Below are 16,875 nucleotides of genomic sequence, written 5' to 3'. Positions count from 1 at the left end.
TGCAGTCTTCTGTCTCCCTTGTCAAAAAGATTCCATATAGTAGTGAAATGGTGTGTGTGATTGGGGTCTTGGTGAGGCAAAGTTCCTCAAATGTGGTAAGAGAGGAGTTTAAGATCGAAAGCGGGGCTAATGTTGAGATGAAATTTCGCAGCTGGAAGTATTTAAGCCAATGACCTGGGCTTGCTCCCCCCCCCCCTATATTTGCCAATGGGCGAACTCCTTCGTCGGATACCACGTCTCTCACACTAGGCAAAATTTCCTGGCCCAGACCCAAAAAAGAACTAACTCGGAGCCCTGGTGTAAACTGGGGATTGCCCAGCAAAGGCGACATGGGGCCCGGAACAGCAATTATCCCCAATTTAAGCGCGAACTTCCTCCATATTTGTAGCAGTCTTTTCAACATGAAGGAGGTCGGGAGATGCTGGAGTGTAATGGAATGAGGAAGCCAAAAGAACCCCAACGCATGGGGGGATGAGAGGTCCAGTTCTGAACGAACCCAAATCTTATCCTCTTTGTGATGAAAGAGGTCTAGAATGCAAGCTCCGATGGCAGCTCTATGATAAGTAGTGAAATCGGGGAGCCCTGCTCCCCCCAAGCGTTTAGGTCTTGTTAGGAGGCTTCTCCGTATGCGGGGAGCAGTGTCTCGCCAGATGAATTGGCGTGCTGCTTTATGGAGAGTCGTGAAGAAAGCACGCGGGATGTCCATGGGTACTGTTTGAAACAGATACAATAGCCGAGGAAGGATATCCATTTTTAAGACATTCATCCTCCCAAACCACGACAGACCTAATCCCTTCCATTTAGCTAAGTCGGCATTGATGGATTTTAGCAGGGGTTCGTAATTCAGGGAGTATAGGCAGCCAGAGTCTGAAGAGATTTGCACCCCCAAATATTTGATAGAGTTGATAGCCCATCTGAATGGAAAGGTCGAGGCTAAGTGCTTTGTTTCCTCTTGCGTGAGAGAAATATTTAGTAGTTCAGACTTTTGTAGGTTAACTTTAAAGTTACTTAGTTTACCAAAGGTGGTGAATTCTTTTAATATTGAGGGGAGTGAAATCTGTGGGTTAGTCACATACAGCAACAGATCGTCCGCGAAAAGCGACATCTTGTGATGTGTGCGTGTAACCTGAAGCCCCTTAATGTCGGGATTGTTTCTTAGGGCAATGGCCAACGACTCCATCACCAGTATGTACAGGAAAGGAGACAGAGGGCATCCCTGCCTGGTCCCATTGGAAATTGAGAATGGAAGAGACAATGATCCATTCACTTTGACCCTCGCAGTAGATCTATGGTACTAGGCCAAAATTTTTTCCCTCATTCGGGACCCCAACCCAATGGAGCGCAAAGTGGATTCTAGGAACCCCCAATGGACTCGATCGAACGCTTTCTCAGCGTCTATAGAGAGCAGGCACATCGGGACACCAGATGCTTTTGCTCTTTCAATCAGAGATATAGGGGGTCATTTACTAAGGGCCCGATTCGCGTTTTCCCGACGTGTTACCCGAATATTTCCGATTTGCGCCGCTTGTACATGAATTGCCCCGGGTTTTTGGCGCACGCGATCGGATTGTGGCGCATCGGGGCCGGCATGCGCGCGACAGAAATCGGGGGGGCGTGGCCGAACGAAAACCCGACGTATTCGGAAAAACCGCCGCATTTAAAAACCGAAAATGTGTCGCTTGGGGAGCGCTCACCTTCACCTTCTATGGGATGGTGCATTCCGGGGCGTTAAGATTATTTTCGGCGCTGCAGCGCCACCTGGTGGACGGCGGAGGAACTACCATCTTAAATCCCAGCCGGACCCGAATCCTGTGCAGAGAACGCGCCGCTGGATCGCGAATGGGCCGGGTAAGTAAATGTGCCCCTTAGTCTTAATGGTGTTGTCCCTGGCCTCCCTTCCTGGGACAAATCCGACCTGTTCCTGATGCACTAAAGAGGGAATGTACGGTTGGAGTCTTAGGGCCAATAATTTGGAATATATCTTCGTGTCTACATTCAGTAGTGAAATTGGTCTGAAATTACCACAATGAGATTGATCTTTCCCTGGTTTGGGAATTACCGTGATATATGCCTCTAAAGCTTGATCTGGGAAAGGACATTTCTCTGAGACCGAGTTAAAGCCCTTGGTTAGTAGGGGCAAGATTTCAGACTTGTATGATTTATAGAATCTGGTTGTAAAACCATCTGGGCCTGGGCTTTTACCTGTTTTTAGATTTTTGATGACCAGAGCTACCTCCTCTTCTGAGAAGTTATTTTCCAATGCCTCTGCTGCCTCAGTCGGGATTTTTGGAAGGGGGTTTGTTTTCAAGTATGCCTCTACTTGAGCAGTAGTTGGGACAGGAGGGCTGGATTCCTGATCTTTTATATTATACAGGTCAGAATAAAATTTGGAGAACTCATCTAGAATCTGGTATTCCTTGTGAACCAAACCTTTAGTCGGGGAATTTATAGAAAAAATATGCGTGGTCGGGGAGCGAGGATGGATCGTTTTCGCTAACCAGGCTCCACACTTATCACCATATTCAAAAAACCCCTTGTGCATGCGTTCTCTAGCGCACCTATATTTCTGGTCTAAGATGGAAAGTATTTCCTGGCGTAATAGGGCTATTTCGGCTTTCAGAGTCTCTGTTGGAGTGGTTTTATTAACGCACTTCTTATCCGCCAGAGCGAGCAGTGTGGTTTTGAGCTTATGAGCCCTCTCACGCTTTAACCTGGACCCATGTGCCATGAAAATTTTTTGTATTTTAAGTTTTGTCTCTTCCCAAACACGTATGGGAGGGGTGGCCTCCGATTCGGTAACCTCTATTGCCCTCCTAATTGCTAATTTAATTTCTTCCGTGCAAAGAGCATCATCTAAAAGATGATCATTAAGGCGCCATGAGCTCTTGCGAACCGGATGAGGGGATCCTTCCAATGAACCAAAGACTGGTGCGTGGTCTGACCACAAAAATGTGTCTATGGAGCATCGTGGGAGCATGTCAAACAGCCGGTGGGAGAGGAACAAGTGGTCAAGTCTATGGTAGGTGTTGTGTGCTAGGGAATGGTAACTATATTCCTTAACTGACGGATCTAGTGTTCGCCACATGTCAACTAGGTGTAAAGCTCGCAACTCGGCTTTTAGTCTACGTCTTTTGGCATGGGAGACAGATGACCTACCCGCAGTAGTGTCCAGATCTACGTCCATCACCATGTTAAAGTCACCGCCCAGAATTATATCAGAACCATCTGCGAAGTCTGCCAACATGCGAAGCACCGACACTCCGAAGGGTACCTGGTCAGAGTTGGGAAAATAAACATTAGCAATAGTAAATATAAAACCGCGTAAGTTAATTTTCAGGAACAGAAATCTGCCCTCTGGGTCAAATTTGGAGTCCATGAGCGTGAATTGAAGGGACTTGTGAAATGCTACCGATACCCCCCCAGCCTTACGCTCAGGATGTGGGCAGTGATACCATTTGGAATATAAGTGCGTTGGGCAGGCAGGGACTGCATTAGCTACAAAGTGAGTTTCCTGGAACAGAGCAATAAGTATTTTCTGTTTGTTAAGGCGGTATAGGATTTGACCTCTCTTTGCCGGGGCATTGAGCCCCTTTACATTAAAGGAACAGAATGATAACCTCAGGTTGTTCATGATGGCAAAGAACGAGGGGATCCGATCGCGCTCCCAGGTGAGAAGGAACCCCAAGAGCGGGGGAATAAGGAAGAGAATAGGGGGGGGTGGTAGTTAAGGGGGAAGAACAGAAGGACGACAAACAAGCAAGCAACAGTCAATCCAGAACAAAATACAAAACACAAAAAGAGAAAACACCAAACAAGACGAATTACAGGTAGTCAATCCGTCTGGTCTAGATTGGGGTGCAGTAAAATAACACGCGTATAGCTTACTATACACGTAAACCCCTGGGGGATATGTCTAGCTAAAGAGGAGAGATGCGAATTCTATAGACCCCTCTTGATAGCTGTTTCTGGAGTATCAAGAAACGTAATTATCAGGCGTATCCAACACAAATGAACCTTGGGACCCGTGTAAAAGAGAGATAGATGAATAGTAAATAACCATTTTGAGATAAACAAACTCTTCCAACTCATCATGACTATAGTGTGGACAGTAGTGTATAGTGAGCAAATTATCATCTGTTGGCCATCCACTAGTCATGAGACCGGAGCTGAGGTTATATTGAATATCCGGTAAGCATTCAGCAAGAAATATCAATCAGAGTTACTGGTTATCTCGAGGTTGCGGAGCTGGGGGTAGCTGAGCTGCATGTCCTCTTTGGCCTCTGCGACCTCTTTGTCGTGGAGGTCTTGCTGGAAGTGGAAGTGGCGGAGCGACTCCCCCCCATCCTGCCGGGACAGGGAGCCTTGGCCATTCAGTAATAACGGGAGCAGGAAAACCCAGAACCTCGGAGATGCCCGGAACATCCGCCGGATGCTGCAGAGTGTATCTCCCGCCTGCATGCCGAATATGTAAACAGAACGGGAACCCCCATGAGTATGGTGTGTTTCGTCTTCTCAATTCTTCCAGGAATGGCTTAAGTGCTTTACGTTTAAGGAGAGTGAGGCGTGATAGATCTGGAAGCAGTTGCAGACGTGCGCCTTGGAAATCCACCTCCCCAGCTTCTCTGGCCTTTGTCATTATGGTGTCCTTTATTTGATATTTATGGACCCTGCATATGACATCCCTTGGAGGCTCTTGGGCAGCTGGTTTGGCTTGCAAGGCACGATGTGCCCTATCCAGTTCCAAGTGTGTGTCCGCTGGGACTTCCAAGAGAGAGTTGAATATTTGCTGCAAGGTGGCGTGAAGATTGTGTTATCCCCTGTTTCAGGTAAGCCCCGGATTCTGATATTATTCCGCCTCCCTCTATTTTCTGTATCGTCCAGCTGGTCAGCTATAAATTGAAGCTGAAAGGCATGCGCAGCTAGCATAGAATCGTGGTCATCTACCCGGTTGGCAAGGGTAGAAGAACTATCCTCTAAGGTGGAGACTCTAGCGGCCACTCTTTGAACATTCTCTCGAACCACCCCAATTTCTGCAGTGTAAGACTGTTCCAGCCTGGCCACATAACTTTCCATGTCCTCCCTAGTGGGGATGGAACGGAGATGTGTGCGAAGAGCTCGTAATTCTGCTAAAGCTCCCAATTCTTGAGACAACAGGGTTGGCATATAATCACTTGTTTGTCTCGATTGTGCCAATTGAGGTGAAGTTGATGAGTCCTCTGAGAAAGGAGACATGGCTAAATTTGCTCCATCAGGATCCTGAGAGCCATTAGGTGGAATGGAGGCAGATGGATTAAACTCCCCTGGGGAGATGTGCATTGGTGTGGACGGCCATTCCCCATCCTGGGAAGCCCATAAAGCCGGGGAGCACATGTTCCCATATGAGGCTGTCACTTTAGGTGATGGCACCCTGCACTCATGGAGGGTGTGTGATGGTGAGTCCCCCAATGCTCTGTTATCTCTTGGGGAGTACGTTCCAGAGCCCTGATAGGGGGAGGAAGGTTGCCTTTCATCCCCACAGGCTGGTGCACCCCTGTGTTCCTGCTTCCCTGGAGAGACTCTCACCTCTGACGCTTCTGAGGCCATGGAAGATCGGGGCTTCACTGGAGCCGGCTGTGAAAGGTCCCCCTCCATCTCCATCTTGCTGGGACAGCTATGTGGCGCTGTCTGAAGCGTCTTCCCCGAGGATGGTGTCGGGGCATCTGCCGGTGAGCCACTGCTTGACAGGGTGATGTCAGCGCTTAGCTCCCGCTGCACCACGCTCCCGCGCTGCGTGGCGGGTTCCGCCATCTTGGCGGCTCTCTTCAGCGGGGGATGCTCTGCGCTCGTAGCACTATGACTGCTCAGACCCGATGGGCCAGCTTTCTCTTTCCCGCCACCAGGCTCCCTTGGTACCTCTCTCTGACGGCCTCCGGAGGATGATGGATGTGCGGGTCCGGCAGGAGAAGGTCCGGCTGATTTTTCAGTGCCTCGTGTGCGGCCATAACGGGGGATAAGTATAAGTATTTTTGGGTCCCATTTTAAAGCAGTTTCATGTGCTGGATCGCGGTGTTTGACAGCTTAACTCGGGGATAGAGCAGGAGCTAGCAAGATGCACGTCTCTTCTCCGCCATAGCCAGGCCACGCCCCCGTACCCAAGCATTTTAGTGCTTGCTCATCTCTAGTGGCTGGTGTGGCTGAGTTGTATGTTACATGGGACTGTATGGCTGGTGTGGCTGTATACATGGGACTGCATGGCTGTGTGGGCTGAGGAGTATGTCACATGGGACTTTATGGCTGGTGCAGGGTTAGGTGTATGTTACCTGGGACTGCGTGTCTGTTAGGGGTGAGGGTAGATATATAGATGTATTACTTGGGGGGCGAGGCGGCTGTGTGTAGCGGTGTTGCTGGGGGCGAGGCGGCTGTGTGTAGCGGTGTTGCTGGGGGCGAGGCGGCTGTGTGTAGCGGTGTTGACCGGGCCGCGGCGGCTGTGTGTAGCGGTGTTGCCGGGGCCGCGACGGCTGTGTGTAGCGGTGTTGCCGGGGCCGAGGCGGCTGTGTGTAGCGGGGGCCTCCACCTTATATTCTGGCCCCTGTCCTCCATCCCCTTCAAATTGCGGCCTCTGTTCTCCATACCTGTCCTATTGTGGTTCCCTGTCCTTGTATTGTTGCCCCCTGTCCTCTCTTATATTTTGGCCCCTTCTCCTCACATTGTGCCCCCAACTCATAACTGAGCAAAGAGACGGAATACTTATGCCGATGTTATATTTCATTAGCAAAAATATCTAACATTTCTGGAGTTTTTTGCTGTCAAGATGGGGCGCATAGTGTGCATTGATGAGCAAATGAAAAGATTTTTTTTGATCTTACCAATTGGCTGCAATGAAACATTTTTTTATACATACATGCACATACACACATAAACACAGACCTGTACGGTACATGAAAACAGAACCAAAACCAAGCTTGGTGTTGTGTATTGAATAAAGAATTGTGAGCTAATGTGTAATACCAGCACTTCCTGTGAATCCAGCAACTCACACATGATGTCTTTGGTTAGAGAAATTCGCTTTCATCTTCTATCTTAAGCACATGGCAGCTTCTACCAGCCAGAAACCAGCTCTGAAGTTATAGAAACACAACAAAGTTAGTTTCCTCATTTTATCATCATCTCCTCCACCTTCTTATGACAATTTTAATAGTGTTCTGTTGTTTCCCTAGAGTTGCAATAGTGGCAATAGTCACTGTGCCTGCCTCATGTAGCAATTAGTCACATTGCCTGCCCCATTAGTCAATCGTTTTGCCATCAATAGTGCCAGTGCTGTCCCCAGTAGTCACAGAGTGCTGCACCCAGTAACCAATGCTGCCATCAACAACCAGTCCTGCCCCCAATAACCAATCTCCACAGGTGGCAGGTAGATATATAGCAAACTCTACACAGGTGGCAGGTAGATATATAGCAAAGTCTCCAAAGGTACCAGGTAGATATAAACAGCAAAGTCTCCATAGGTACCAGGTAGATATATATAGCAAAGTCTCCACAAGTGCCAGGTATATATAACGCAAAGTCTCCACAGGTGGCAGGTAGATGTAAAGAAAAGTTTCCACAGGTGGCAGGTAGGTATAAAGCAAAGTTTCCAAAGGTGTCGGGTAGATGTATAGCAATTCTTCCACATGTAGCAGGTAGATATAAAGAAAAGTCTCCACAGGTGGTACATGGATATATAGCAAAGTCTCCACCGGTGGCAGGTAGATATAAAGCAGAGCCTCCACAGGTGGCAGGTAGATATATAGCAAAGTATCCACAGGTGGCAGATAGATACAAAGCAAAGCCTCCACAGGTGTCAGGTAGATATATAGCAGAGAATCCACAGGTGGCAGGTAGATGTAAAGCAAAGTTTCCACAGGTGGCAGATATATATATATAAAGCAAAATCTCCACAGGTGGCAGGTATATATATAAAGCAAAATCTCCACAGGTGGCAGGTATATATATAAAGCAAAATCTCCACAGGTGGCAGGTATATATATATAAAGCAAAATCTCCACAGGTGGCAGGTAGATATAAAGCAAAGTCTCCACAGGTGGCATGTAGATATAAAGCAAAGCCTCCACAGGTGGCAGGTAGATATAAAGCAGAGCCTCCACAGGTGGCAGGTAGATATATAGCAAAGTCTCCACACGTGGCAGGTAGATATAAAGCAAAGTCTCCATAGGTGGCAGGTAGATATATAGCAGAGCCTCCACAGGTGGCAGGTAGATGTAAAGCAAAGTCTCCACAGGTGGCAGGTAGATACAAAGCACAGTCTCCACAGGTGGCATTTATATAAAAAGCAAAGTCTCCACAGGTGGCAGGTAGGTATAAAGCAAAGTTTCCAAAGGTGTCAGGTAGATGTATAGCAATTCTTCCACATGTAGCAGGTAGATATAAAGAAAAGTCTCCACAGGTGGTACATGGATAATATAGCAAAGTCTCCACCGGTGGCAGGTAGATATAAAGCAGAGCCTCCACAAGTGGCAGGTAGATATATAGCAAAGTATCCACAGGTGGCAGACAGATACAAAGCAAAGCCTCCACAGGTGTCAGGTAGATATATAGCAGAGAATCCACAGGTGGCAGGTATATATATAAAGCAAAATCTCCACAGGTGGCAGGTATATATATAAAGCAAAATCTCCACAGGTGGCAGGTATATATATAAAGCAAAATCTCCACAGGTGGCAGGTAGATATAAAGCAAAGTCTCCACAGGTAGCAGGTAGATATAAAGCAAAGCCTCCACAGGTGGCAGGTAGATATAAAGCAGAACATCCACAGGTGGCAGGTAGATATAAAGCAAAGTCTCCACACATGGCAGGTAGATATAAAGCAAAGTCTCCACAGGTGGCAGGTAGATATATAGCAGAGCCTCCACAGGTGGCAGGTAGATGTAAAGCAAAGTCTCCACAGGTGGCATTTATATAAAAAGCAAAGTCTCCACAGGTGGCAGGTATATAAAAAGCAAAGTCTCCACAGGTGGCAGGTAGATGTAAAGCAAACCCTCCACAGGTGGCAGGTATATAAAAACCAAAGTCTCCACAGGTGGCAGGTAGATATATAGCAGAGCCTCCACAGGTGGCAGGTAGATATAAAGCAAAGCCTCCACAGGTGGCAGGTAGATATAAAGCAGAACATCCACAGGTGGCAGGTAGATACAAAGCAAAGACACCAGAGGTTGCAGGTAGGTATATAGCAAATCCTCCATTAGATATACAGCAAAGCCTCCACAGGTGGCAGGTTGATATAAAGCAAAGCCTCCACAGGTGGCAGTTAGATATATAGGAAATCCTCCTCAGGTGGCAGGTAGATATATAAGAAGTCCTCCACAGGTGGCAGGTAGATGTATAGGAAATCCACAAGTGGCAGGCAGATATAAAGCAAAGTCTCCAAAGGTGGCAGGTAGATATAAAGCAAAGTCTCCACAGATGGCATGGAAAATACAAAGCAAAGTATCCACAGGTGGCAGGTAGATAGAAAGCAAAGTCTCCACAGATGGTAGGTAGATACAAAGCACAGTCTCCAGAGATGGCAGGTAAAGGTGGAGCACACTCTACAAATAGCCTAAGGCTGGGAAGCAAAAGCAAAGCACTCACCAGTGGCAGATGACCAGGGATGGAGGCCAGTGGTGTAGCTGGCTGCGATATCTGTCCGCTGGATAGTGCAGCAGGCTGGCGGCTTTGTGGCTGTGCAGGTGGCATGTATCCATTCTGGTTTGCTAACCCACCCTCCGGTGCAATAGGTGTTTTTTGGTCCTCAGTGGGGCTTGGGAACCCAATTCCAGCGATTATGCAAGCAGAGTGGAGGATATAGTGAAGGATTGATGGTGGGAGCTCTCTCAAACACGTCCAGCTACATGTCAGGCCAGACCATATTTTCTGTCTTTTATAACCTTCTCTTTATTCAATATTTTTGCAAAGATGTCAACAAGTGATAAACATAACCCCCTCCTCAAGTTGCTTGTCAATCCATAGATAAAAAAAAAATCATAACACAAAAATAAAATAAGGCATAATAAAACACTTAAAGCAGCGCATCTCCATCAAATCATCCTACATAGTCGACACAGGATTCCATCCCAATAATACCACTTTTAAATACCAATTTGTCAATTTGAACTGGGATTTTATTGAGTCCTCAAATCTGGGGATAATTGGCCTATAAACAGAGCTAAGACTCTATAGAATATGTCAGCCTCTCCTTATCTGTTGAAGAATTAAGATACTCCATTTTAAACAAAATTTTTATTTGTAAAAAAAGGATTGTGTAAGACAAATTGGTGGAGAAATTGGATTTAACCAATGTTATAAAACACTTTTCCTTGTAGCTGCCTCCCAAATTCCTATGAATTGTGGCTTGTTGTTCACATCAGCTGCTAAAATATTAAACAATGCCCAAACTGGCTCTAAGGGAAAAGTTATCTCATAGGAATTTTGTTTATGGTTCTTTACAGCTTTCCAAACCTTTTCTATAACTCATTAAATGGTGAAACATACAGAGCCCCAGTGGCGTACCGACCACGGTCGCAGCGGTCGCCATTAAGACCAGGCCCATCGGACGGGGGGGGCCCGGGTGACCATCTCAATGGCGACCGCGGTCGGTACGCCAATGGCAGTCGGGCAGGGGCCTCCGTCCGGACAGGAAGCTCCTGCCCGTCACTGAATAGTGCTCCATGCGGTCAGAAGCGGCCACTCGAGCACTATAACTGGAGAGATGTGGCCGGAAGACAACCCCGGCGCACATCGCTCCATGAACTAGGATGCGCGGCCGCGTGATGACGTCATCACGCGGCCGCGCACCCCTTCCTGTCTGGCCTCGGATGGGAGAAAGAAGACGCGGGACCCGCTGCCTGAGGTGAGTACAGGGTTTTTTTAAATCTGAGGTAAAAGGGGCTTATTGTATAAAATCATTTATTTGATGTGCTAATTAATTGTAGGGGGCAGAATATTTAATAATTCATTGTGGGGGGGCAGAATATTTAATTCATTGTGGGGGGGCAGAATATTTAATTCATTGTGAGGGGGCAGAATATTTAATAATTCATTGTGGGGGCAGAATATTTAATAATTCATTGTGGGGGGGGCAGAATATTTAATTCATTGTGGGGGGCAGAATATTTAATAATTCATTGTGGGGGGGCAGAATATTTAATAATTCATTGTGGGGGGCAGAATATTTAATAATTCATTGTGAGGGGACAGAATATGTAATAATTCATTGTGGGGGGCAGAATATTTAATAATTCATTTTAGGGGGGGGAGAATATGTAATATTTCATTGTGGGGGGGCAGAAAATGTAATAATTCATTGTGGGGGGTAGAATATGTAATAATTAATTGTGGGGGGTTAGAATATGTAATAATTGTGGGAGGGGGCAGCATATTTAATAATTCATTGTGAGGGGACAGAATATGTAATAATTCATTGTGGGGGGGGGGGCAAAATATGTAATAATCACTGAAATGTCGGTTAGCAGAAAAGGGTTTTGAGGGTTTTTTTTTTTAGGTATAATTGGGGGGGGCCCCATTAGGAATTTTGTCCTGGGGCCCAGTGGACTCTAGTTACGCCACTGCAGAGCCCATCTCTCCATATTTAATGCACAAATAAGTATTGTGGAGTGACATTTTATTTTGAATATAAGGCATAATGTAAGCCCTGTGACATCTTGGCAGCTGCTAAAAGCAATGCTTATTTGATGTTTTAATGTTGCCTCCTGCACTTCTATTACATCGAAATCAGTTAATGTATTTACCCACTTGGGGGGGCCTGTAAATCCTTCGTTCCACCTTTACGCTTGCTGGGCTCTGTAGTCCTCCGTGTCTCTTAGAAATTTCTTCCTCTTTGTGGTCTCTATCATGTTATGGACAACATAAATCCTCCACACAAACAATCTACTATTACCTCTCCCAGCCACTTTCACGAGAAACATTACAATCTATCACAGTTAAAATTCCAGGTCATTCAACATATCCCTCAACCTTGACGTGAAAGAAACAGGATACAAACTTAAGAAACGTGAAGCCTTTTGGATCAAAAGTCTCCAACCGAGGGGCCTCAACAGGCTATGACATTCAGACTTTCATATGACATATACTACAAATTGACGACTCTGTATTGTTCTTATTTGTTGTCTGTTATTTAGGATCTATAGTAATCCTGTAACCATTCCTTTTTAGATTCGTTAAGACCTAGTTACTACTATTCAGTGTGGGTAAGAATATCAGACACATAGGGGCTCATTTACTAAGGGCTTTCCGCTGCACTTTAGTCGAACAGTGTACATTCTTCTAGGCTAAAACGGCTTGCACAGGTATTTAAGAAGTGTGTGTGCCGTGATTGTGGTGCACGCAATCAATTTGACTTCCATGCAACACAAATTAAGAGGCGTGCCGTCGGACAGTCCGACTGATTCGGACCAAGCGCCGTATTTAACCACAAAAAAGATGGTGAACTATGTCGGATCTGAGTGGGGAAGCATCACATTCATGAATCGCGGTTTGCAGCATTATAGACGGACAATGCACTTTGCATGTAAGTAAATGTACCCCATAGTTTCTTCTACTTTCATACACTCGAACATACTATACTTCATTACAGACTATTCCCATTGAACAGCACATTTATATCCGCTTTATCCCTGATCTCATTATTTTCTATGCAATATACCTACTCCTATTCTCATATCCTCATCTTTATCCTTCATGCGCCACATTTAACATGCAACACATCTGGCGAACGTGCCCATCTTCGTTGCACATGCATGGTGTACCTAATAAAGTGGCCGGTGAGTGTGTGTATATATACACTCACCGGCCACTTAATTAGGTACACCATGCTAGTAACGGGTTGAACCCCCTTTTGCCTTCAGAACTGCCTCAATTCTTCGTGGCATAGATTCAACAAGGTGCTGGAAGCATTCCTCAGAGATTTTGGTCCATATTGACATGATGGCATCACACAGTTGCCGCAGATTTGTCGGCTGCACATCCATGATGCGAATCTCCCGTTCCACCACATCCCAAAGATGCTCTATTGGATTGAGATCTGGTGACTGTGGAGGCCATTTGAGTACAGTGAACTCATTGTCATGTTCAAGAAACCAGTCTGAGATGATTCCAGCTTTATGACATGGCGCATTATCCTGCTGAAAGTAGCCATCAGATGTTGGGTACATTGTGGTCATAAAGGGATGGACATGGTCAGCAACAATACTCAGGTAGGCTGTGGCGTTGCATTGATGCTCAATTGGTACCAAGGGGCCCAAAGAGTGCCAAGAAAATATTCCCCACACCATGACACCACCACCTCCAGCCTGAACTGTTGATACAAGGCAGGATGGATCCATGCTTTCATGTTGTTGACGCCAAATTCTGACCCTACCATCCAAATGTCGCAGCAGAAATCGAGACTCATCAGACCAGGCAACGTTTTTCCAATCTTCTACTGTCCAATTTCGATGAGGTTGTGCAAATTGTAGCCTCAGTTTCCTGTTCTTAGCTGAAAGGAGTGGCAACCGGTGTGGTCTTCTGCTGCTGTAGCCCATCTGCCTCAAAGTTCGACGTACAGTGTGTTCAGAGATGCTCTTCTGCCTACCTTAGTTGTAACGGGTGGCGATGTGAGTCACTGTTGCCTTTCTATCAGCTCGAACCAGTCTGCCCATTCTCCTCTGACCTCTGGCATCAACAAGGCATTTCCGCCCACAGAACTGCCCCTCAATGGAGGTTTTTTCTTTTTCGGACCATTCTCTGTAAACCCTAGAGATGGTTGTGCGTGAAAATCCCAGTAGATCAGCAGTTTCTGAAATACTCAGACCAGCCCTTCTGGCACCAACAACCATGCCACGTTCAAGTGTTAACGAGCAGTTGGACAGGTGTACCTAATAAAGTGGCCGGTGAGTGTATGTGCCCAGTATATATGCTAGGCTAGGATGACAAAAAGTCCTTTTTGGGTCCTTACCCTGTGACTTACCCTGTCCTGGGTTATGCCGAAGATTCGTCCCAGGGTTTGGGGGCGTAGAGCAGCACGCTGGTTAAGTGCCTGTGGTGCTCTGAGTTCTGGCAGGCTGCTGTAGTGTGTGCGCCTGCCCACTCGTTCGGTGGAAGCCAAAAAGATGTCGTCTAAGTGTGTGGAGACTTGTTTCGAGCGGTGCTCACTGTACAAGTGGCCAAGGGGGAGTTGTGGTCAAGGTTTGTCATTATGGGGGATGGTGATAGAGGTAGATGAAATGCATGGTGAAGAATCAGAAGGGGCTGAAAATGGAGAAGATATAAAGGATTGTGATGATGGATATGAATACATGAGTTAAGAGGAGGTGAAAATGAATGTTGCATGAAAAAACAAACCCGGGGACACAAACAGTTATTTACATTACAGAAGTGCCCATCACAATAAATGGAAATCAAAAATTCCTTTCAGCCAATTCAGGCGAATACGGAAGAATTGCAAAGAAATGTTTAAAAATCAGAGTCTACTTCTCAAAAAGAGATTTAAAGAAAAGGGCTTCCCGAAACCTTTAGTCGACGCAGCTTTTCATAGGGCCCTCACTCTTACACAAGAAGAATGCCTCAAACCATCCGCAAAAGCCATAAAGAACTCTACAACTTCTAACAATAGTCCGGGTTTCATCACCAGCTACAATAATAATCACCAAACAATGGCCAACATTCTAAGAAAATATTGGCCCATTCTCCTTAACAAACCTTTCCTCAATAAAGATCTATGCAGACAACCCAAAATTATATATAGAAGATCCCAAACACTAAAAGGCTTACTAGCCCCAACCAAACTGTGTACAAAGGCCATGATAAAACAAATATCTCTCTTCCCTCAGACAATAGGGAGTTACAAATGTGGCCACACCAATTGCAAATGCTGCTCCACAATACAACACAGAAGGAAATCCTTCAACAGCATCTAAACCGGTGAGAACTTCAAAATTCACCAATTCATCAATTGCTCCTCAACTTTTGTAGTCTACCTACTGGCGTGTACCTGTGGCCTACAATACATGGGGCAAACGTGTTTAAGTCTACGGACCCGAATGAGTGGCCATAGAAGCAAAGTAACTAACGGGTACACCAAACACAGCGTCTTCAGACATCCGTTAGCCTGCCATGAAAAAGACTTCTCGGCTTTTTCCGTAACACCAATTGAAATAATACCCGAAAAACATCACGACCATTTAAAACAACTACGCAAAAGGGAAATGTACTGGATCTAATAACTAAACAGCATACACCCAGGAGGACTAAATGAGATGTTTCAGAATAACTTCTAAAATCTCCACAAAGGGGGGCGTGGCCTGACTGCGGATGGAAAAGGTCGCACACTAGAGCCTCTCCTGCCCGAACCCCGCATTAGCACCGCTATCCAGACCAATCCGGTGTGACAGACTGCTTCAAATGGGAGCAAAGAGAAAGGGGGTACTCGGACCCCAGAGGTACCCCTGAATCGCGCTGCAGCGCGAGGCATCAGTCGGTTCTTAACCAACATGGCGGCGGCGTCTGCCGTGCGGCCGCCTACTCCGACCAGCGATCGCAGGAGCCGCAGGTAGCCCCACAGAACGAAGATGTACCGATGGCGGAACCTCCTTTGATGTCCCGTGGCGCCGCTGATTCCGCGCCAGTAGCGGAGGGACAGGCCGCGCTGCCCCAGCGACACGCGGCCAAGATGGCGGAGGCCCGCATGGCGGGGACTTCCGCAGCACAAGCAGGCTTCCCGCCGGCATCCTTCACAGAAGCCGGTCTCCAGGAGGGAGTCGCTTCGGGACCTGCTGCACAGAGTCGCAGACTTGACGGGACAGAGAGGGGCGCACTGGTGGAGGGGACCTCCGATTCTAACACTCACCTGCAGCATCAGGAGGCCAAGATGGAGGTCAGCCACATCTCTCCAGGTACTGAGGGGCCCACACCAGAGATCCACCGAGCACGCACCCTATGTGTGGAGGCCCAGGTACATTCTGCTCCATGGGTCCCAAAGGAGGGGCTACAGTTGAGTGACTCAGCTGTGCGAGAGACGAGATGTGCGATAGCTTCGCATCTTTTTACACCTCCCTGTATGACATTAGGGGCACTGAGGCACACGCTCCAGACTCCCTCCGCGCAGCTCAAAATGACTCGTACATATCCGAGACGGGTCTGCCCACCCTGCCCCCAGAAGTCAGTGATTCCTTGGAACAGGATATTGAAGCAGAAGAGGTCTCTGCAGTGATTAAGGATACCCCTGCAGGTAAAAGTCCCGGCCCTAATGGGTTTATTCCTGCTTTTTTCAAACAATATAGGGAGCTCCTATCCCCACTGCTAGCTAAGGTCTGTGTCCTCGGTCTCCAGTTTTCCTCACATTAGCCTGGAGGCCCACATAAGTGTACTGCCCAAACCGGGTAAAGACCCATCGCTGCCGGGCAGCTATAGGCCAATTTTCCCTTATCAACATGGACGTCAAATTGTTTTCTAAGGTGCTAGCAGAGAGGCTAACTCCCCACATCCCGGCAGTGGTACACACTGGTCAAGTCGGGTTCATACCTGGTCGGGACAACTTGAATAAAACCATCCTTCTGATATCCCATGCGCAGGCGCGATCCCTCCCCTCCTGTCTGCTATCCATTGACGCGGAAAAGGCCTTCAACCGGGTCCACCGGGGTCATGGCGGTGGCTCTAAGACAGACCCAGGTTTATGGGAAAAGTTATGGCCCTGTACTCCAGCCCTACTGCCAGGGTAAGGGTTAATGGAAACCTTTCCAGGTCATTCCCAATCAAAAATGGTACCAGGCAGGGGTGCCCGCTCTCACCCTTACTATGTTATAGTTATGGAGCATTTGGCAACTGCCATTCGGAATAACCCTAATATTCACGGGATTTCATTGCAA

The sequence above is a fragment of the Engystomops pustulosus genome, chromosome 5 (assembly GCF_040894005.1).
Source record: "Engystomops pustulosus chromosome 5, aEngPut4.maternal, whole genome shotgun sequence".
Taxonomy (NCBI): Eukaryota; Metazoa; Chordata; class Amphibia; order Anura; family Leptodactylidae; genus Engystomops; species Engystomops pustulosus.
This window is presented reverse-complemented; position numbering follows the sequence as displayed.